Source organism: Tupaia chinensis, unplaced genomic scaffold (genome assembly GCF_000334495.1).
Source record: "Tupaia chinensis unplaced genomic scaffold, TupChi_1.0 Scaffold000099_1, whole genome shotgun sequence".
Taxonomy (NCBI): domain Eukaryota; kingdom Metazoa; phylum Chordata; class Mammalia; order Scandentia; family Tupaiidae; genus Tupaia; species Tupaia belangeri.
Genome location: NW_006159563.1, coordinates 3,009,386 through 3,031,979, shown reverse-complemented (window position 1 = coordinate 3,031,979; position 22,594 = coordinate 3,009,386). Strand labels below are relative to the sequence as shown.

Sequence of the window (22,594 nt, the reverse complement as noted above, 5' to 3'; positions counted from 1 at the left end):
TCAAACTGCGTAGGCCATGTGGGAATCTGCTACATTAAGCACTAGACTTCCAGGTCAGTCTTTAAGTGTATTTTTATTGCAACAGTCTATGACAGCTTCGACTGCAATTTATAATTTTATTTACATAGACTTCTTTAATATCCCCTGCCTTATTTTCTATTTTAACCAGATTAATATCAATGGAAATAAAACCATTGTTCCAAGAATGAAGACAAATACAGTATTTTAACTACTATGATTATAGGCCCAATCTTTTTCTTTTTTTTTTTTTTAATAGGGTACATATGCTCACCAGAGACAGAAAAAAAAGGAGAGAGAGGAGAAAAGGGAGAAATCACTCAAGAGGAGTGGCCATGCCACAACCCCTTATCCTCCATTTTCTTCTCAGGATTTTAGACACACATGCGTGTGTGCCCAGCCTGATTTCAAGCCAATGGGTCCAGGACTTACTGTGCAATCGGCCATGTGGCATCTAGCACTTTGACCTCCACATCACCTGCTGGCCCTGCCCAAATATTCTTAATCATATTGTTTCTAGATCTACTTAGGAGAAGATTTTGTAGAACAAAGAGAGAGAAGTCCTGGAGTTCTAGCTTGCTATCTAATTTTCTCAAGATCACTAAACTCTCTTAAAGAAGAAATAAAGTTCCCAAAATAGCCAAGTCAAAATGCTGAGTAAATATTACACTGTTATAAGTGTTAAGTCCCCAAATGCAGTAATATTACTCGAATACCCATTAAAATGTGATGCATTGAAATTATAGATGAAATGTACTGACTGGGGCCAGCCAGTGGTGTGGTGGTTAAGATGACTAGGTCCCACATGGCCAATAGCACAGTTCGAGTCCCAGGCCTGGTGGCTTGACAAACATGCAGGGTATGTCTACATGTGCCCAAAATTTCAAGAGAAGGGATTGTGGCATGGGGACTCCCCACTGGGGAGTGGGAGATGCTTTCTCACTTTTTCTCTCTCTGTCTCCCATCAGTGCAGACACCCTTTAGCAAGTTTAAAAACAAAACAAAAAGAAATGTATAGACTGAACAAATATTGGCATTATTAAAATATAACTACTATAATCATTGGGTTGTTGGAAAAGTCATGATGCATTTTGCATAGAAAAACAGAAAAAACACATCATGACTTTTCTGACAACCCAACATTTGCCCCTTTTTAGGCAAAATTATTTACCTAAAATATCACCTTTATGTTATTTTGAAAAATAAGTTCCTACATTGTGTTTTATATCCCTATCCCAACTACTTTTATATTCAATTTTCTTCTTAAGACATTATTTTCTCAAATGTTAAAGATATATTTGGAAATTCATGTGCCCATTTAAAATAATAAAAATGGGATTAATATAGAATATGAATAAACTGCAAAGAAAATACACAGTAAAGATTTTTTATGTAAAATATCACCCATAAGATTATATTGTAGTTAAAAAATGTTAAGACTTTTTTTACATGGTAAGCTAATTCGTCTGTATTACATACATATAAACAGTAAAACAGTAGTCTGTAATGCTATATACACTACAAGTATGTAATAAATATCCTTTATCTGAATGTTCCACCTATTTTAACATTTCTTAGGTTATACCACTCTCAAAACAATGGCACCATTTAGCTTAAAACAACAACATAAGAGAGTGAACACCAAAAGTTATTCTATTTTTTATTAATAACTCATTTTAAGCAACAAGGAGGGGTTGAGGGGTAGAAAACAGAGAGGGAAGAGAAGAGGCATTCATTTAAACTGCACATGCGTTGGTCACATTCTAGTAAGGTACCAAATGCCAGACTTCATAGTATAATGTGAATAAAAATTACACAGCCAGTGATTGCAAGTAGGATTTAATAAACCTTTACAACTTCAATCTGCCCAAAATAAGTGTAAGAAATAGTAAAGCAAAAGGGACACTGGCATGTCATTTAAGCTCCTAGGAGCTGGCAACCGAATTTTTAGTACGTGTAGGCATGTTGAATGGCACTGGCATCCATTAGCGTAACCAACGAAACTAACATTACACTTTGTCTCTGTTAACAAGTTCTTCATGCTACATTGTGAAGCATTCATTTTAGACTGGGAAATAGTCTAGATCAAAACAGAAGTACTGCCACAATCCAAATAAATAATTGCTAAGTGTAATGTAAAGTGGCATGTTTGTTACTGAATGTTACTTTTTGAACTTAAATTACTTTGTATAGCCATTCTTCACACACACACACACACACACACACAAATAATCATCAGAAAAATTGCTAAGGTGGCCAGAAGGTGGCATAAGTGGTTAAAGCCCCGGCCTCCCACATGGTTGACTGAGGTTCAAGCCCTGGACCCAATAGTTTAAAAATCACACCTAGAGTGTTGGTGTACATGCCCAAAATCTCAAGAGGAGAATGGAGGAGAAGGAACTGGAGCATGGCCACCCTCCCCCCAGGGTATGATTTCTCACTTTCCCTCTCTCTCTCCCTTCCCCTGGCAAGAGCTTGTACCCTATGGCAAAAATTTAAACTCACAAAGAATTCCTAGGCAGCACTGTGATGTAATTGGTTTTTTCCCAGATGGCAGCAGGGCAGGGAGTTAAAATGCTTACCCAACTATCACACCCTTTATTTGAAAGAAAGATAGAGTGTGACACCCCAACAGGGCCTTCACACCACCCTCCACCCCCAGTCTCAGTTGGCAGGACCAGGGAGGTCCCAGGACATGAATCCAGGACCTTTTCCATGTGGGTCCAGTTGCAGTGCCACTGCACAGCCACCTGGCCTCCTCTCACAGCCCCTCAGTAACCCTGAGTTCTGCAGTAACTGCCAGCCCAATTCACATGGCAGTAAAAGCAGTGGGGTAAGTGAAATCAAGTGGATTAATTCTTTGGTCCTGGCAAGCATCTTTCACATCAGCTGGGTTACTGTTAGGCAAGATACATACAAAATGGGAAGCCAAAAGGTGATTAATCCAGTGGGCCAGTAAAACAGAGGACTATGTGAACAAGTGAAAACAAAGGTCGGGGGCCAAGAGGTGGTGTACTGGTTAAGGCGCTGGACTCCAACATGGCTAACCATGGTTTGATTCTTGAATCTGGCGGCTTGAAACATGCTGAGAAGTGTGTGCTTGCCCAAAATCCCAGGGGAAGAGTGGAGAAGAAGGGCTTGCAGCATGACCACGCCCGTGAATGGTGATTTCTCACTTTCCCTCCCACCGTCCCTCTCTGCCTCTCCAGCAAGCACACATGCCGTGTGGTAAAAACCTTTAAAAAAGAAAAAAAGTCCATTTTAAAAGAGAAATAAGGGGAACCAGCAGTTAGCGTAATGGCTATGTCACTAGACTCCCATGTAGTCGACCGTGGTTCACGTCCTGGACCCGGTGGCTTAGAACTCACGCCGGGCGCGTGTGCATGTGTGCCCAAGATCCTGAGAGGAGAATGGAAGAGAAGGGATTGCGGCGTGACCATCCCCCCTGGGGGGTGATTTCTCGCTGTCTGTCTCTATGTCTCTCTCTGTCTGTCTGGCGAGCGCACGCACCCTATAGTGAAAAAACCTCTCAAAAAAAAAAAAAAAAAGAGAAATAAGCAGGTTTGTTTCCTATTACTCTCTAATTTGTTGTGATATTAAGGAAAGTTTTTTTTTCTTATTAATACAGTATTTATTTGTCTTTCCTCTGTCAAACCCTGAGCCAACTGCTTTTCCCAGACTGCCTGGGGAAGTATAGGAAAAGGGACACACAGGGCAGGTGAGACATGGGGAATAAAACTATGGGAGGTGGAGACGACTCCTTCACAGGGCGACAAGGATGAGAAAGGCCACCCTCAGGCAAAAGAGCCCCCATGGCCTCCAAGAGGGCGAAGCCCAGGATGGTGTAGGAGAGGAGCTGTTGCTTCACAGAAGGGTTCCTGGTATAACCAATGATCAATCCTCGCCCCAGAGCCAGCCACCCCAACCATGGCAGCCCCTGCCCCAGTGAACTTGACTGCTGTGTCGATGTCCCTTGAAACTGTGCTGGTTTAGAAGCTGTGGCAAGGGACAAGTGAGGTCTGAGGATGCAAGACTGCCAAGCTGCTGAGACTCTCACCTGTCTGTGACTCCAGTTGTTTCAGCAACACTTCAGAGAATGGTCAGCTCAGCAGCTGAGAGGTGCTCCTGACCAAGAAGGGAGTAGAAATAAGCTTGGAGCAGGTGTACATGTTCAAGGTATGAGGGGCTATGGCAGGACAGCTGCTTCCAGTACAGAGAAGAAAGAGAGCACGAAAGGTTTTTAAACCTACCAAAGATTCTTAAGTTTAGCAAAGTGAATTACAATTTTATGCCTAGAATATTATGGTTAAAATAGTAATTGTTAGAACCTGCAGTTGATATAATGGCTATGTCGTTGGATTCCCATGTAGCTAACCACAGTTCCAGTTCTAGTCCTGGTGGCTTGAACTCACACCGGGCACGTGTGTGTGCATGCCCAAGATCCCAAGAGGAGAATGGAGGAAAAGAATTGTGGTATGGCCATACCCCCTGGGGGGTAATTTCTTGCTATCTCTCTCACGCAGTCTTTCTGGTGAGCGCACATACCCTATAGCAAAAACCTCCCCCCCCCAAAAAAATAGTAATTGTTGTTATTGCAATAAATACTTTGAATGTACTGGCATATATATATATATAATATTATGTAAGAATAGTTCATTCTTGGGGACCAGCAGTTAGCGTAATGGTTATGTCACTGGACTCCCATGTAGTCGACTGTGGTTCAAGTCTCGAACCTGGTGGCTTAAACTCACGCCGGGCATGTGTGTGTGCATGCCCAAGATCCTGAGAGGAGAATGGAGGAGAAGGGATTGCAGCGTGGCCATCCTCCCTGGAGGGTGATTTCTCGCTTTCTGTCTGTCTCTCTCTTTCTGGCGAGTGCACAAGCCCTATAGCAAAAAAGAAAAAAAAAAAAAGAATAGTTCATTCTCCTTCTAGCAGGATGAAAGGAGCCAGAAATATAATCCTTCAAGTTGTAAAAAAGCTTCAAGATTTCTAAAGTAAAACAGAATAATAATAGTATGGTGGTAAATTCAATTGGCCTGATTAATTCCAATCCAGCAGCATCTTTGACGGCAAGACATCCTACAAAGACACAGATAAAATACCCCGTGCATAAGCATGGAAGAGAAAAGCAGCCCTCATAAAGCTGTTTTGCAAGCCCTAGGGTTTCAAAGTTCCGGAGTTCTCGGGCTCTTTGGTTTCGTTCCCTGCTCTCTCCCCAGCCCAGTGCATCAAGCCAAACCAAGTCAGAAGGAAATTTAGGGAAAATATGCCTGGGGAAATCAAAGAAGGAGTGAATATGCTACAAAAATATTAAACACCACAAGAGGCCAGTTTCATTCTAAGGTCTTCATATTTCACTGCCCATCCTTGATCGATCTGCACAAAAATTCGTTTTCTTTATTAAGCATCTACTATGTGAAACATGCCAGAAATACACAAGGGTAAAAGGTTCCACTAAATATATCTCAAATGAAGTAAAGCTTTTGACTAGGCTAATTCAGAACAACTTTTATCTTAGTCATATCAAAACATGCCCGCCAAGATACAGAAGCACTAGGGCGACAGACAGCTTTGCTACTTTTCTATCCCTGAACTCCACAGAAACTCCTAAACTAAATGTAATTATTTACTTAAGCAGCTCTCTAAGTCTTTGATGTTACAATGTATATTATGAATCTCTAAAATGAGATTTAGTATGTACCATGCCATAAACCAATCTGACCTCAGAACTCTTTTATTCTGGAACGCCAATTTATACAGCAATTAACGAGAAGCTTGAAAAATACTGCATTCATGTTTTTGCAGATGATTAAAATTTAACTGTGGATATACATTGAAAAAATCAATATTGTTGATTTTTTAATAATAAAAAATATTTTACAGTACTTAGAAGAGGACAATGGCCATCAATAGATTCTTCCTACTATGCAATCCCATTTATATATACAAATTCCCATTTAAAATAGTAGAAGCAAAGCAACGAACACTACAAAACAGGCCCTGAAAATACCAAGTATATGAAACAAAGTGCAGTAAGTAGTTCTGAACAATCACAGAAATGGGGATTCTTTTTTTTTGGAGAGGTTTTTGCTATAGGGTGCGTGCACTCGCCAGACAGAGACAGAGAGACAGAAAGTGAGAAATCACCCCCCGGGAGGATGGCCACGCCACAATCCCTTCCCCTCCATTCTCCTCTAGGGATCTTGGGCATGCATGCACATGCGCCCAGCGTGAGTTTTAAGCCACCGGGTCCAGGATGCGAACCACGGTCGACTACATGGGAGTCCAGCGACACAGCCATTATGCTATCTGCTGGTCCTGATATGGGATTCTTTGAAGCAAGTGTATCATTTTACACTTTTATCCAGACATCTGAGGGGGAACTCTAGGCTAGTGCTCAATTCCAATAGCTAAAACCCCTATGTCAAATGACCCAAATATCAATTCAGACTAAGTCATAACATTTTTCTGTCATTTTATTATAGGGGGATAGAAACAAAATATACTTTTGCTGCTATTATAGCCCCTCAAACAGCTACATAGTATCTTCATATGCTTTAGCCAGCTAAGAGATGTAATCATTCAAGTCTTCTACTGAACCTCCAGATAAAGACTGACTTCTCCTCTGTAGGTGAGTCTGAATGCACGCAAGTGCCAGTAACTGGGAATAAGAGCAGACGTTACATACACTCTTCACTATTTACTGCAACAGACAAGCTAGTCGTTTTAATGAGGGATTTTTGACTTTCTCTCTCTTTAATCCCTTTTTAGACATATCTTGTTCAATATTCTTTGTGTGGTGGCTACTTTGTTAAAGTGGTTCAATATTTAATTAAGGATTAAATGGTAAAACAGTTTGCCTATTAAATTATAAACACCTTCAGTGTTTACATAGCTTTTTCTAATTAATTAAATAACTTAATAGAAATTTTAAAACTAGACTTAAAAGTGAGCTTTGAGAATACACAAGTTATTGTTAAGATATTAAGTCTGGGGGCTGGCATGTAGTGTGGTAGTTAAGGCACTGGACTCCCACATGGCTGACCATGGTTTGAATCCTGGAACTGGCAGTTTACTTTCTCACTTTCTCTTTCTCTCTATGTGTCTCTCTCTGGTCAAATATAAAAATAATAACAAATAAAATAAATAAATATATACTTTTTAAAAAGATATGAAGCCATGAACAAAACATACATGTAGCACCAGTGACTCAGGAAAATCCTCAAAACCCAGACATACTGAGCCACACTGTGCAGTTCCTGTTAAGTGGACTTGCAAAATTTGGCACTGATACTAGTGATTTCCTGGGACAGGAGAAGCACATCGGGTTATCTAAGGTTGACTAGAGGGAAATACAATTCCTATTTCTAGGAGAAAAATTCAAAATCACTATTTTAAAAACTCAATTGTTTAGGAGCCAGGGGGTGGTGTGGTAGTTAAGGGCGCCTGGATTCCCATATGCCCGACCATGGTTTGAGTCCTGGGCCTAGCAGCTTTCTTTCTCAAGTTCCCTTTATTGATCTCTCTCTCTCTCTCTCTCTCTCTTACTCTGTCACTCTCTGGTCAAATTAAATAAATGAATAAATAAATAAATTTAAATAAAATGATTCTTTAGAAAAAGTAGTTTAAGTTCAATTCCTCCTTCATTAAGTTGCTAAATGTGGAATCCAAGTTTGTGTTTATTTTGCTAGTAATGGATTTAATAATGTTCATTAATATTTTCTCTTAAAAGAGAAAAGCCAAAAGGAGCTGACTAAAACTCAATTCATTTCATACTATATCAAAGCTTATTTATAATGAGTATTCTTTTAATCCAGAATTTAATTTTCACAGACTCAGAATTGAATGCCTAAGTTTTCCCACTGACAAAATCTAGTGTTTCCTTATTGTATTTTCTTGTATAAGAAATATACTGAGGCAAAGCTGAAAATATTTGCTACCCAAAATGAGTAATTCCAAGAGCATCTGACTACAATGCTAAGTTCCTTGACACAAGAACAGAAAACCAGGAGCCGAAGAAACTAGTCAGAAATAGAGAGTGAATATCCAAGCCAGGTAAAATGCCAGGCATAGCCTTGAGGAAGAGTCACATGACCACTGCTGTCAGAGCAGCACTGGGATTTCTGATACCCAAGTGACGAGGCAGAGGGTTGGGGGTTCTCCATAGTTTTCAGGTACCCTCTTGTTCTCGCTTCTCTGTCCTTACACTGGTATGTAATTCAGGGTGCCATACACTTTATGAAGAATGTGGGAGGTTTTCATTCTTTCTAGATCACTACTGTACAAACTCTAAACTTACCTATACTTCCAAGTTACCAATGAGTCTTATGAAATACCATCACTGGCTCCCGTTTGCCTGCCATCCTACCAATATGAGTTGAGCTCTCCCACTTATAATACATTCAGACTCACTCGTTCCCAAGTTTTGGATGTAAACTGCAGTTTGGACCACAGGTCTGCCTTAAGCATACGTGAGCACATGCACACATATGTACACACATGTGCACATATTTAGAGACTTAAAAGCATCCTCTATTCATATTACTTTTGGAAATGCTGGATTAAGTAGAAATGAGTTCCTCACTGCTGGACCCCTCAGGATTTTTAATGTACAAATCTTTATTAACAATTTCTTGGCCAGCAACTACAGTGCAGTGGTGGCACTGCAGTCCTGGAAGCCACATGGCAACTGCAATTTGGACTTCAGCTCTGCCTGAAAAACAAGTGGGGTGTACCCAGGCACTCAGGACCCTCAGGAGCTGGAGGGCTAAGAAGCAGGGGATCACAGGGTGACAGGACCCTACTAATGCTGCTTTCTCTCTACACCCCACGCTCTCTTGAGGCACTTTCTATCATTTAAAAAAAATTCTTGGCGTGAACATGATATGCTACATTTCCAAATCTATTTGTCTGTAGAGACCTTTTTGTGCAGAACATTCTCACAGCATACACAGTCTCAGAAAACACTTAACCAAACTATCCAAAACCAACCACATTATAAACATATCTGTTTATATAACAAATCTGAATATATTAATATATACTATTAACTAAATGTACTAATTAAATTGGGACTAGATGGTAGCACAGTAGCAAAGCACAATGCTCTGTAAGTTCAGTCCACATGAGAAGGTTCCTGGTTCAAGCTCAGAGACCTCCCTGAGGATGCAGGCACAAGTTTACCCATGATCCAGGGCTAGTTAGAGGCAGGGGGTGGATCATATATCAGGACTCTGATGGGAAAGCTGTGTGTGTGTGTGTGTGTGTGTGTGTGTGTGTGTGTGTTGCATAAAAACACTTTTTTAAAAAAAGTACTGTGTTGGGCCAGCCTCATAGCCTAGTGATTAAGAGAGCCAGATTATGCATGGCCAATCACAATATTCAAATCCCAGCTCTGAGAGATTGAAAATCAGGCCACACATGAGTGCGTGTATGCCCCAAACCCTAACAGGACAGACACATGGAAGAGAACAGACTGTCACATAACCATGCCCCATCGGAGGGGCATTCTCCTTCCCTTTCTCTCTGATAGGTATATATGCCCTCTGGCACCTAAAAGAAAAAATATATTAACTTAGTCACTCACTCACCCATTCTACCAGCTATCCAACAGGGTATATGTAGAATGCCTATATATGTCAACGGTCTTATGCACGATGCCAAGGAAGATTAAAATACTGAAGTACATTTAACACATTTTTCTATCTTTTTTATTAATCTTTATATTAAATATTGAGATTTTTAAAAAATAGCTAATATGTTAAAATGTCTAAAGAATCTATTCATAGAAAATATAACTGATTCCCCTTTAAAAATTATAAATGGTAAATCAAGGAAACACAATGTACTTTACAAAAGAACTTTAATATTAAAATGTAATCTAATAAATTTCTAGTTACTTTTATTACATACAATTTCTAGAAAGAGCTCAAATAAAAAATAATTATTCCTTTCGAGTCTAAAAAATTAAATATATACTCTAGGATTTTAAAGCCGTAAGTGCACCAAGACAATTAAAGATATCCTAATTAGATGTCAACTAATCAGTAACTATGCAAAACTAATTACAGGTAAAATATCATTAAACCCAAAACCTGAAATCCAAAGTGCTCCAAAATTGCAAATGTTTGAGTACCAACATGACACCACAAGTAGAAAATTAGATACCTGACCTCATGTGATAGGATGTAGTCAAAATGCTACAAATGCAAAAATACTGTATAAAATTGCCTTCAGGAGATGTACATAAGGTATACATGAAACATACATGAATTTCATATTTGGACTTTGGTCCCCTCCCCAAGATACCTCACTATATATATACAAACTTTCAAAAATCTGAAGAAAATCCAAATCTGCAACACTTCTAGTCTCAAGCACTTTGAATAAGAGATACTCAATCTGTATTGAAAACTTCTGACTTTGTTTTTTAGAGAGTTTTTTTGTTTTTGTTTTTGTTTTTGTTTTTTTGCTATAGGGCACGTGTGCTCATCAGATAGACAGAGACAGAAAGACAAACGAGAAATCAGACAGCCATGCCGCAATCCCTTCTCCTCTCAGGATTTTGGGCACACATGTGTATGCCTTCAAAGAGCTCTCACTGCAAAAAAAGGAACTGGGAATTGATTAAAGATTCATAAAAGATTGTATGTCTCCACTTCATATATACTGAGTGTCTGCACTCTATGACTGAAACTAATTGACTGAAGGATATAGAAACACAGTATATAGATGTAAACACCAGATACAGTGTGTGTGAAAGAGGAGGGTCTGAGGAAGGACATTTAGAAGGAAAATAGGGAGGCAAAGCATTAATGTCATAAAAAATGTGGTATTATCTGTTGAAGTATTTTATAGTTTTATCAACAGTACTAGGGAGAAATATCCATTTTGTAAGCCAAATAATAATTTGATTGAATGTATAAAAGAACACGAAATTAAAAAAAAGAAAAAGAGATATGACAGTCATGTACATGGTACAAAAGAACATATATAAATATACACTTGTACCTAGATCTGAACAAGGTTTAACTTTCTGGACTTGCCAATGCTTTGGACAACATAATATAGCAATGCTTTCATGAATTAAGTAAAAAGTTATTCCGTTTTTCTTCTTAACTCTTTATTGATCATTGCTTCATATTAGAGAGGGAGAATTTGATTGCTCAGAAATTTTTAATAATTATTTATTTTATGCAGTTATTATTAACATCACTTTTATTTTTTGGAGAGGGCATGTGCGTTCACCAGAAAGACAGAGAGAGACAGAGAGACAGAAAGCAAAAAATCACCCCCCCACCCCCAGAGGGGATGGCCATGCTGCAATCCCTTCTCCTTCATTCTCCTCTTGGGATCTTAGGCGCATGCACACACAGGTGCCTGGCGTGAGTTTAAGCCAGCGGGTCTGGGACTCAAACTGTGGTCAACTACATGGGAATCCAGCGACATAGCCATTATGCCATCTGCTGGTCCCTTAGTTATTATTATTATTTTAATTTGCTGTAGGGCACATGCACTCACCAGAGAGAGAGAGAGAAAGGGAGAGGGAAATGTGAGAAAGCAAGTCATCAGATCCGAGACTCAAACTACAGTCAGCACTGAGAGAGTCTAGCACCTTAACCACCATGCCACCTGCTGGCCCCAACTCAGAATTTTTTTAAAGCAGACTTAAACAAAAACTGGGTTGGTTGTTTTATTTACTGCATTTGTATTTCATTATTCTCTTGGGTTAAGAAAAAGAATAACAGCTACAACTAGCTAGCTGGATCTTTATTTTCATATGAGAAAATAAATGTTTTGGCCCTTCCTGAAAATCCTTCTAAAATGAGTCCTTTCTACTCTAGTTTATATGTATGGACAAGGTATCCTGATTAAAACTGTCTTTAATAGCTAAAGATTTTTCCAATCCTTAGCATTTAGCTGAGTATCAGTGAATGAAACACAGTACTATAATGTAAATAAATGACTAAATAAATAATTAAAATAATTAAACAAACAAACAACAACAACAACAAAAACAGTACCTCAGGTTGATCTTTACTCCCTGAGTAGAGGATGAAGGGAGTACTAGTACCAAAAATCAATTTAAAGGCAATTTATCCCACCAGAAAAACACTTTATTGTGATTAATCATGATTGCTTTTTTTTTTTTCTTAGAATTTTGTCATAGGGCATATGACCTTGCGAGAAAGAAAAAGAGAGGAAAAGTGAGAAATCACCCTCCAGGGAGATGGCCACACAGTAATCCCTTCTCCATTCTCCTGTGTGTGTGTGTGTGTGTGTGTGTGTGTGTGCCCGTGCACACACACAAATCCAGTGTGATTTTCAAATCACTGGGTCCAGGACATGAACCACAGTTGGCCATGTGAGAATCCAACACCTTAACCACCAAGCTACCTGCTTGCCCTCATGACTGCTTTAAAAAAAAAAAAAATGTTTACCCAATCACGGTCAGACTTGTACCTGGCTTTTTTTAAAAGACATCTCCAGACTTGAACAGGAGCCTTCCCAAGTGGGAACATCTCTCAGAATACTGAATTTTACTGCTGGACCACTGTCTAGCCCAAACTGCTTTTTTTTTTTTTTCTTTTTAAAAAAATACTATGGGGCTAGCAGCGTAATGGCTATGTCGCTGAACTCTCATGTAGTTGACCGCGGTTTGAGTCCTGGACCCGGTGGCTTAAACTCACACCGGGCGTGTGTGCGTGTGTGCCCAAGATCCCGAGAGGAGAATGGAGGAGAAGGGATTGCTGCATGGCCATCCCCACTTGGGGGGTGATTTCTCACTTTCTATCTTTCTGTCTCTCTCTGTCTTTCTGGTGAGCGCACGCACCTTATAGCAAAAACCTCTCAAAAAAAAAAAACAACTATGTGAGGTAATTGATTTATTTTTTAAGTTAAAGGTTCACTATGAGTAGCTGGATCTAAGAGTCGTCTACTTAAGAGTGCAAAAGTAAGTATGAAATAGTGAAATTACTCAGAAAAGTCTTCATCACCCTCCTGCTTACTAATGTCAGAAGGATCTTAACTGCCTTATTTGCGAAAGATACAACACAAAGCAGATAATCTCTTAATGGCTAAGATAGCTGACACCTTGAGCATCTGAGAGCTACAAAGAAAGCAGAAGTCTGGTTCCAATTTTCTGGAAGTTTAAAATTCAGTAAGTAGAAAACAAGTAAAAATAAATAAATTGAAACAGAAACCAATATGTAACTAACTATAGCTACGCAGGTAATTCTTTCCATTTTCTTCCCCTAATTTCTTTCACATTTCTTTCCTTTTACCCTTTCTGGTTCTCACTTTTTCTATAATGTTCTTAAGCAAATAGCTTTGAAACACAGGTTCCTCCATATTCTTCACTAGTATGTGCAATTCCTAATAATTCCTGAATAACATCTCAATCACACCTCATAGTATATCAACAAATCTTAATTTAGGTCATGTCACTTAGAAAACAGACACATGAAAACGTGACAAAGAAAAAAAAAGAGAAACCCTGGAGACTTAACATATGTGTGTCTAATTTGATCTTCAAAAATTTAAGAAATTCAATCATAAATTTAGAAAGGAAACAAAAAGAGACTTCTTTTAACTCTTCAATAGCTTGTTTTTAGAATAAATTCCTAAATGCTCTCCTGCCTACAAGATCCACCCTGACCCGATCCTGCCGCACTCTCTAGCCTCACTTCACACTCCCTTCTGGTGCTTTATGCCCCCGCCATGCTAGTTTTTCTGTTCTTTGAGCATATCAAGATCCTTCTGGCCTCAGAGCTCTGGCACATGCTGTTTCCTCTGCTGGGAACAATTCTTTTCTCCCTCCGCCCCGGCCCCCATCCCTACCCTTTTCTTTGGCTACCTCCTATTCATCCTAACAAGACCCTTAAGTTATTCCCTGTATTCTACTTGAGCAATGCCACCTGAACTGGGCAACACTAGTGCTCTGAAACCAAAGACACACAGCACTGTCAGGAACCTGCCTGCCAGCTAGCCCTGTGGCCTAGTGATTAAGGGAGTCAGATCCCACATGGCCAATTGTGGTTCAACTCCTGGCCATGGCACATGGGTGTGTGTGCCCAAATTCCAAACAAATAGAGAAATGGAGGAGAAAAGGCTGCAGCATGACCATGCCCCAGTTAGAGGTGCTTTCTTCCTCTGTCTCTCTCTCTGGCAAATGCACATGCCCTCTGGCAATTAAAATAAATAAATATATAATATGAAAGAATTTGTTAATTTTCTATTTAATGTAGGTGTCCCATGAGAACATAAATTGTATGAGACTAAATTTGTTCAATGCTAAGTCTTCAGCACCTAGCATAGTGCCTTATGATAGCAATAAATATTTGCTGAATGAATAAATGATTCTCAAATCTATAACCTGGCATGTAACATTCTCCTAAACTCTAAAGCCATATAACCAACTGTCATCTCACCTAAATGTCCTATATAAAGGTCCTCGACTTCAAACTTAACATATCCAGGGTTGAATGTGTTTGTCAAATATTACCTCCCCTATAACCTTTTCCTTTGGAGGTCTTCCCCATTAATTGTAGCCTATCGATTCTGCTCCTCAAATCCTACTTGAATTGGTCTCCTTTTACTTCTTTATTTTTGCCAGTCTTAGTTAAGTTCCTTACCAAACCTTACCTGAATTGCCATAATAGCTTACTAAGAAAATGCCCTTCCTCTAGAATCAGTCTCATCTGTCTTCCAACCTCAGTGTCACTGTAGTGTCTTTTTTCTTAAACCAAAACAAATCGGGTCAAATTGTTTCTATGCTCGGAATCTTTTTTTTTTTTTTTTAATTGCTAGAAGGCACTTATGCTCACCGAAGAGAGAGAGAAAGCAACCCCTAAGGAGGCACAATCATACTACAATCTTTTTTCCTCCGTTTCTCTGTCCCATCAGAATTTGGAGTACACACACACACACACACACACACACACACACACACATGCCCAGTATGTTTTTCAAGCTGCTGGGGCCAGGATTCAAACCACCATCAGTCATATGGGATCTGGCTCCCAATGCACAACACTTAACCGCTGCGCTATGGGGCTGGCCTGCTTAGAACATTTGATGAGACTTTCTCATGTGTAAACTACTGCTACGATATTGTTACACTATAACATAACTTACCTGTCTGTGGCCCTCCATTTGATCCTAAGTGCACAGATATCAGTGCTATGTGCTACTTAATCTTTGTATCTTCGTGGTGTATTAAATAATAAGCATCCAAAACCTACTTGCAACATCACTGCCTAACATAACGATTTATTCTAAGTATTAAGAAACTTCGTATAAATTTTGTAATTTTTGAACAATTAAAGAAATACACGGCTTGAACTTCACTAGAAGAACTTTTCAATTTTTATACTTCTACTAGTCAACTGCTCTTTAAATGCTATATTACCAGTTTTAAAATTAAAGAAAAGTAGTAGACAAGTATTTATTGATTCTTAATACAACCTGTTGGAAGATACTCTTGTAGGGATCTCTCACAGTCCTCTACATGTTCTTGGGTATGGCACCAATGCAAGATACAGACCACCACTATACCAAGGCTGGCTGTCAGGCTTTTGTCTGCAACGAGCAGCCTTGAGAAATGAGGTAAAGTCACCCACCATCACTGAGAACAGTCTTGTCTACTACAAAAGCAGTGGGTTCTCCATGCCCAGTGCTCTCCAGCTGCAATGCGCTATACATACAACATCTATCTGCACTATACTGCAGCACTGGGGCTGGAGGAACAAGGAGAACTGAAGCACATATACTAATGCTCATGCTGCTCGCTGTGACATCAGTACTCAAGCCCTTTCCCTCTGACCCAGGAGTCTCATTTCTCCCACCAGCATTCATAAAACAGTAACAGTCTACTTACAAATATAGGGAAATCAAATCCCAGCCCTTCCACTTAGCTCAGCAATTCAGCCCTTTGGAATCAAATAGATGACATCTAAACTCTCAAGTAATACTGTGAATTTTTCCTTACCTTCTCCTTTACAGTTTAAATACCATAATACATGAAAATCCATCAAGAAATTCAACTTCCTGTATATTTTAAATTTTTCTACATTCTTATTTTAGCCCTTTTTACTGCTGTGACTCTTTTGCTCCCAACCAAATAAATTTCATGATTCTACTTATATTTTTATTTCTTTTATTCTACAGATTTTCTAAGCTGGAAGACTTCTGTAGTATGTCATCTCTCCAATCATAAGATATAAAACCTGCATTCTAACAAATCATGAGACATAAAACCAGCACTCTAGCAATTCACAAAGCCTACCTAAAAGGTATCAGAACCAATCAGTGAAGCATATAAGGCTGTAGACGTGCCTCTCTAAAAAATGTACAGCTCAAGCATGTTGGTACCTCTTGAATTCTCATCTTCTAAGCCCCTGAGAACTCTTTTGTACCAACCTCTGGATATTAAATGTGTTTTTCCATCATTTATAAGTTTTTTCTTTCTGATAATTGACCTTCGCACCCTCTCAGACATTAAGCAAATAACATAGAAAAACTGAAAAAAATAGCATTTAACAGTGAGAGGAAAAAGAAAACAGAGAAAGATCTAATAGTTTTGAATGTTGGGAAACGGGCCAGCTCCTTCCAGAGGTTATCCAGCATCTACCAATCAGCCTCCTGCCCACAAATGGAGCTCCAGCTACTGAGGTAGGAAACCTCAGCGAAAACAATCCTCACATGCAAAAGAAAGCACCCAAGATTTAAAAGATCCAGAAATGGGTGGAGGCTGAGGGTTTCATCAGCTTTGCAAGTTTGGAACAGATAGTTCTACATTAGGCAAATTTATTAAAACAATGAGGACATACATTTTGCATTTCAGAAACTTCTAGGGGTGCCACACATGAAAAAAAAAGATTATGTCAATCTGTCAATAAGCAAGAGGACTATATCCCCCAGAAGAACTAAGGAAGAGTGCACTGATTAGGGTCCTCCCTAATATTTAGCTACAAGGAATACCAGAGCAGGGAAGTCTGTGGCTTCCTTAGGTAGGAAAGGCAGGCTAGACCACAGAAATTCTAATGTAAACTTCGAAGGCCATTTCTAATCTAGATATTGTTGTAAACACTTTACACAGAATCTAACTGTATAAATTATATTATACCTACTCATTTAACATACACTTTACTTTAAAATAAAATTGATATTTAGCAAACACTGAATTTATGCTTTATGACCACTTTTCGTCCACTTTTCTTAAAATAAAAACAAGGATATATCTTTGGCATAATTAAACCAAATTACTTTCTTCTGTAAACATGTACTGTGTTTATTCCCACAGTGTTTCTATTGAAGCTTCCTTGTTTATACCTTAGGATCCAGATAGTGTGGCCACAGGTTTCTAAACAACTGTGGCAAGAAACTGCAGCAAATTTACGGGTGGTTTTCAGGTCATTGGCAGCAAGATGGAGGATCTGGCTGCTGGTAGATTAACCTCTGAGGTTACCCAGATGCCTATCTCCAGGACTTATGGCCACCACTGCTCCACTTCTTCCCAACCACATCCCCCCTTCCTCCAAGAGCTAAAGCCAATCCAAAGGAGAGGACAGATGTCCTACATAGATTTCAACAATATCTACCACACAGTATGCTCACTGAAGAATCTCAGCACGAGTGGAATCACTGTGAGAGTGGAAATGCTGTAGGTGCCCAAGCTCTTCTTCCCCATCTTTATCATGAACTTGAATTGAAGCTTGGACAGAGATAGCAAACGGAACTCCGAAAGAGACCTGTGTCCATGACTTTGGGGTTTTGTTTTTTTTAGTTCCTAAAGGGCATATGACCTCACCAGAGAAAGACAGAAAGAGGGAGAGGGAGAAGGAGAAAGCACCCCTCCATGGGTTATGGTCGTACCACAATCTCTTCTCCTCAATCTCTCCATCCTGGCAGGATTTTAGGCACACATGCATGTGCACCCAGGGTATTTTTCAAGCTGCCAGGGTCAGGAGTCAATCTTGGTCAGCCTATGGGATCCTGCTCTCCTAGCCACTAACCTACGGGGCAAGCCCTAGGCCCATGTTTTAAAATGTGCCTGGGAATTGTGTTCATTTAGTATCCTAAGTTGACAGACACAAAGACAGCTCTTCTGTCTTTGAAGTTTATTATTCATCCCAAGAGCAGGTGGCATGCCACATCATACAGGGCCAAGTGCAAGGGTCAGGGAGGAGGCAGAAGGAGCAAAGGGAATGCCTGGCACAAGCTGTTATTATGGTTTTGTAGATAAAGAAAGACAAGACAAAGTAGGTGATGCAGGATTTGGCTAGTTTGAATGATTTCAGTGAGCTCTGGGTGGAAGGTCCACCCTTAGTTGTCTGGTACCTGGCCCAGGGCTGATACTAGGACAGGGAGATAGTGGCTCAATCTGTGAGAGTTTAGTAGAGATAGCGGTGTAAGGATTAAGGGTTGGTCATTTTGCATATGAAAGGGTGGCTCAAAGGGGGCCCCTTTGTTATTTCTAGGAATTAGCTGGCTCTGGAACAGTTGTCCCCAGCTAGCAAGGCCTGAGATGCCAAACCATGGTGAAATACAGAAAATTAAAACATGATTAATGCAGCCCAGATTGAACTTCCAGGTTCGGCACTCAATCAGGTTTTATTTCTGTTATAAACTCTGATGGCTCCAACTATTCTCAGTTCCACAGTTTTCCTAAGCTAAAAGCCCTTTGGGGACCTAGAAGCACTACCAACACCCCCCCTCCACCTTGTATCACCACTACTATGTATCAGTGAAAAATGTGTCATGGTATTCAAACCAAAGGGTCTTCCCTTGGTTTCATACTGGTCATTTACATCATAATTTGAAGTGTATACGGTTAAAGTAATGACATGGTCTTTGCTACAACTTCTCAAGAAGTCATACTTACTGTCAGAACCGTTCTGAAAACTAAAGCTTCTGTTACTAAAAAGGCATACATGCTAAGCTTTTCAAGTTACATGGTTAGCTGCTGTTTAGCTGTTTGCATAAAATTCAACAAAAGGAATGCAAAAATAATGCCTCAGGATTTCAAAGGCTTCACTAGTGTTTACCATTTTATAGAAGAAAACCAAGAAAGCTGTCTAGATAAATATCAAGCCAGCTCTCTCCTTCTCTGCTGCTAAGCTTCTGAACAAAATTTTTGTTTTACTTCAAAATGCCATCAGTCATGTACTAAATTTTAGAATTCACAATTCAACTTTAACAATCATTCAGTACAGTAGCTGTTTAAATACAGGAAAAGCTTAAATCTCTATATTGACTTTTTTTTTTAATTTCTCCAAAGAACTTTATTTTTGTTAGTGTGACCATCTATTTCAACTTAAACTCAATGCTATGGATACTGAGAAATGGAAAATGGTAGACAGGTTCAAAATTTGATGTGACATTCTACTTATGTTTCATACTGTTTTCTAAAGATGCTGATAAAAGTACATAATCCAACAAAAGACCAAAAATGAAAGCAGCAGTATATATGTATCATATCATGTATCTACACCTTTGGAAACATTAAAAAAATATTAACTCTGACTTCAAAAGAAAGGTTTAAACAATTTGTACCAATGAATTTCAAAAAAAGTTTAACTGGTAAGTACAGACTTTAATAAGATACATAACTAACCTGTCTTACAGTCTTACGACATACAGTTATGGTTTAAGTCCTGGGGGGGAAAACTGGGTTATAAGCCATCTCAGCATGCTTTTCGAAACTAGAAGGACTTTAATTTCCAAGTCTCTTGAAAAAAAATCAATATTTACAGTGTAAATAAGAATGTCTAATACAATTAACAATAAACCAAGGCAACTGTGACATAAATTAACCTATTTATTGTAGGCTAGTGATACTCCAAATGTCTGTGGACCTTCTGCTGGTCTTTCAATTCCTCAGTCTTCTGATGGCGGACTTCACTGTGACAGCGAAGTGGTGGTGTAGGTCCAGGCTCCACCGGCTACCGTTTTCATGCAGAAACCACAGTGCCAGACCCCCACAGCCCGTCTGTTCATCTTGGTTTTGTCACAGAAGGAGCAAGTGCACTTGGCACGCTGGCTGATTTTGACTTCTTTATCGTTTTCCTGAGGGAGGCACCATAGCGGGTCCCTTATGTACGGGCCATGTTGACCTTCTTGGTACATTTAACCATACGGCAGCCAGCTAGGTCTGAACCCAGAAAGTTATATTGACTTCTTAGCTGGTAACATTTATCTCACTGTTGAACTGTTATACACACTTTCCTAATTTTGCTAAATAAACATAAAACTAGATCCACTTAAAGCACACACGCATCAAAAACCAGGGATTTTCATTTAACTGTATTATTTTTCAAAACCATAAGCATGTTTTATTATCATACAATGTGATATTTGTGAAACAAAATACTATGTAGAATACTGGTTTAAAACAAAATTAAATGGAAATAAAACAACAAGATAACAGACTGCGCTCTACCTTTTCTAGCATACTTATCAATCACCCTACTTAGTACCATTTTCGTGGTATTAAGTCCAACAGTTGACCTAAGGTCTATCAACTACTAGTCAAGTCTGGATGGGTACTACAAAAAAAATACTAAGCCTATTACTTGCTGTGATGCTTAGTCACAGCATCTGAACACAGTGATTCTATCCTTGCACTTCATAATGAATCATCGACTTAATCCTTCTAGATCAGGCTTGAGAAGCACAGGACCTAAAAATATTCCCAAGTATCTTTCTTAACTTCTGGTGGTGTCTTCCAACTCAGACAACAAACAAAAAATATCTTAAAGGTAGTTAAGATGCTGTCCCAATAAAGCATCCAAATAAAAAGGTTATAAACCAATCCACACACTAAGCAAACATTCATAGAACTGAAAACATTTCAAGTTAAGTTCCAACTAACACGAACCAAAGATTTTTGTAATGCAAAAGATGTAAAAGAAATCTAATTCTGAAGTAATTCTGCATGAAGTGACTAATCAACATAGAAACCTAGGGGAAAAATAAAAACTAGGCAATCATCAATTCTTTCAGAAAATTGACTATCAAAAGTTTACTGCCCTTCTTTTCCAACTTGTGCCAGGCAGAAGGCCTCCTTCAAGGAAGAGTGGCAAGAAGAAAGTCATTCTGCCATTAATGAGATGGTGACCCAGGAATACACTGTCAACATTCACAAGCGCATCTATGGGTGTGGACTTCAAGAAACGTGCCCCTCGTGCACTCAAATCTAGAAATTTGCCATGAAGGAGATGGAGACTCCAGATGTGTGCATTGATACCAAGCTCAACAAAGCTGTCTGGGCCAAAGGAATAAGGAACATCCCATATCATATCCATGTGCAGTTGTCCAGAAAACATAACGAGGATGAAGATCACCCAACAAGCTATCTACTCTGGTGACCTATGTACTTGTTACAACTTTAAAAATCTACGAACAGCCAATGTAGATGTGAACTAACTGCTGATTTTCAAATAAAGTTTAAAAAAAAAAATGTACTACCCTGTAGCAAACTCAAAACCTAAAATAAGAGTGTCTAAAAAATATGTAGAACTCTCTAATAGATTGTGAGGTTACAGACATGATCTTTGGTTTCGTGAACCGTTTAATCAGTGTCATTATAAGGAATCAAATACCTTTGTGAAAATAAAACAAAAAAACTCTAAATTCGCTTACTATAAATAAATAATTGGTCAAACAAAATCTGACTCTAAGTCCACGAATATGATCTCCTTATCAGGGTTTGTATACTTTCCCTGCTGGTTCATCCCTACACTGGTCTACTAGGACACCATGATCCTCAATTACAGTCATGGTCTGAACACGGAAGAAGTCCCCTTTCCCTCAGTTCTCAGCACTGCTGACATATGTGAACATTCCCTCAACAAATGTCCTGGCATATACAAAAATGCTATATGCCAAATCCTATAGTATTCAATGAAATTGTCTAAAAGATTTTACCAAATAATAGAAAATAAAATGAAAATAAACAATAACAAAAAGAATGTAAAATATCCTGGCTTACAACCTAAGTAAGCATTAAGATTATGAAGGCCTTGTCAGAAATACTGCCAACATAACTATCACAGCCCTCTAACACTGAAATGTACGTAGACAGGGAAAATGTGAAAGTTCCTTGCTTTCCAGCTGAAGGTCAGCCTCTTTACTACGCTTCACAAAATATCATTCATAATTTCCAATATTGAGGCCAAGAGAACAACTCCAATCCTGCCACTTAATTCTTTTTTTTTTCCCCCAGAGGTTTTTGCTATAGGGCACGTGCACTCGCCAGACAGACAGAGAGAGACAGAGAGACAGAAAGCGAGAAATCACCCCCCAGGGGGTTGGCCACACCACAATCCCTTCTCCTCCATTCTCCTCTCGGAATCTTGGGCACACATGCACACACAACTGGCGTGAGTTTTAAGCCAGCAGGTTCGGGACACAAACCGCGGTCGACTACGTGGGAGTCCAGCGACATAGCCATTACGCTAACTGCTGGTCCTCTGCCACTTAATTCTCACTTCTGGATTCGAAGATCTACTCCTCTCCTATTAATGACGATAGCACTCTTTCACAAGAATGTTACATCCAGCTGTAACGAGGC

General features: G+C 39.2%; 1 protein-coding gene and 1 pseudogene across 5 annotated transcripts in view; both read right to left on the bottom strand.

The window, feature by feature from the left end:
* SSBP2 (single stranded DNA binding protein 2) overlaps positions 1–22,594 on the bottom strand; it is a 334,115-nt gene that overhangs the window by 259,571 nt on the left and 51,950 nt on the right. The gene's annotated exons all lie outside the window — the stretch shown is intronic.
* LOC102474173 (ATP synthase F(0) complex subunit C2, mitochondrial pseudogene) lies at positions 3,781–4,220 on the bottom strand (annotated as a pseudogene).